The sequence below is a fragment of the Pteropus vampyrus genome, unplaced genomic scaffold, assembly GCF_000151845.1.
Source record: "Pteropus vampyrus isolate Shadow unplaced genomic scaffold, Pvam_2.0 Scaffold214, whole genome shotgun sequence".
Taxonomy (NCBI): Eukaryota; Metazoa; Chordata; class Mammalia; order Chiroptera; family Pteropodidae; genus Pteropus; species Pteropus vampyrus.
This window is the reverse complement of record NW_011888995.1, coordinates 561,042-562,649: the sequence shown is the minus strand read 5'-3', so window position 1 is coordinate 562,649 and position 1,608 is coordinate 561,042. Positions and strand designations below refer to the sequence as shown.

General features: G+C 62.1%; 1 protein-coding gene across 1 annotated transcript in view; it reads right to left on the bottom strand.

Moving 5' to 3' along the window:
• Positions 1-1,608, bottom strand: part of PRDM15 (PR/SET domain 15) — a 55,666-nt gene that overhangs the window by 32,785 nt on the left and 21,273 nt on the right. The gene's annotated exons all lie outside the window — the stretch shown is intronic.

Genomic DNA, 1,608 nt, shown 5'->3' with positions numbered 1-1,608 from the left:
CTCCCGTCCGTGTCCCCGTGCAGGTGGGCACGACAGTGTGGGTCACAGTGTGCGTCCCCCTGCAGAGCAAGGGCCTCGGGACACACCGGGTCTCGTTTCTGGGCCCTGGACTCCAGCCCACTGGCCCGGCTCCCAGCCAGCAGTTTGCCAAGCTCACAAATGCCTGAGGCCGCACGCAAACCTGCCGTTTCTATGACTCTGCTGCACAACAGAACCCCTGGGGTGCGTGCAAGGACCCCTGTGTCCAGCGTCTCAGCCAGACCTGTCTCTGTGGGGCCATCCTGGGCACTGTGGGTGTTCTGCAGAACCCTGTTCCCCACCCATCAGGCCAGTAACACCCCCCCCTCCAAACACAGCCACTTGTGACCAAAATGTCCCAGGGAGCTCAGGCCTCGGTAGTGCTCAGGTGACCTAGACGTGCAGCTCAGATGCACCCACATGACCCCGTCCACGCGTCCACACATGTGCAGGACATGTCTTCGTTACACGACGTGCTCATGCCGCCCTTCGTGGCTTCGTGGCTTTGTGACGTTCCACCGAGTTCCATTACACTATTGACTTCGTTACTTTTGAAATCGTGGGTAATTTTGTGGTCGTCAGTAATGTAGCTTTCTCCTTCTTTCTGCTACGTTCCCTTAGCGAGGCTTCTTGGGGTGGACCGCCAGAGCCAAGGGCGTCTGCCGGCTTGCTTTGCGAAGGGGGTTGTTCCATCAAATCACAAAGACCCTGCCCACCCTGGGCCTGCCAAACCACTGCCCTGGTGAGCCTCCCTCCGGGCAGGTGCCCCACTAGCCCTGGGGCCTGCCGCCCTGGGAGGTGTGGTGGGCCCCTGGGCTTTAGCCTTCTCTCGCGAGTCCCTCCCGGCCCATGGCGACAAATCCCTTTAACCTTACTCCCGGCCCAGCTGCAGCCCCTGCCCGGTGGGGGAGCTGGAGCACAGCTGTCCGGGACCGGCCCCTCACACCGGGTGGCTTCTCTGCTGTGGCGTCCACACGAATGCAGACAGCGTGTGGTCCCCACGACCACCTCCCGCCAACGACACTGCTGCCTTGAGGCCAGCACTTGCGTTTTGCTAAAACGCAGCAACCAGCATGCGCCCAGTCCTTGGGTTCCGGCAGAGGCGTGGGCACGGGGTCGCCCAGCGATCAGATGGGGCGGGGGGTTCCCGGGGAAGCCAGGCTGCACGGGACCTGAGCACTGTTTCGCCCAAAGGCCTGGAATTGACCCTCTGCTGTTCGCTAGCGCAGCCCGATGGTCAAGGGCAGTACGGGGACCACTCGGAGGAGCTGCAGCAGCGCCCTGTCAGGCCCAGGACAGGCATCGCTGAGGGGGAGCTGGAGAAACACCCATCAGACCACGCGTCCCAGCTGCTCCCCCAGTCACACGAACTCCCGCGTCAGCCGTCTGCTGAGACACGTTCTCAGCGTGAAAACCACACGAAGCGTACAGCACGCAAACGCCACGGCAAGCGAACGAGCTCCGCATCCACGTGTGTCATCCAAGACTTCCAACCTCTGGAACGAGAGCACCTCAGGAGAACAAAGTGCTTCTCTACTGCTGTCGCTGTTACTTTGTGTAACCAGGACGAGGGCCTGGCCTGTCCGCAGC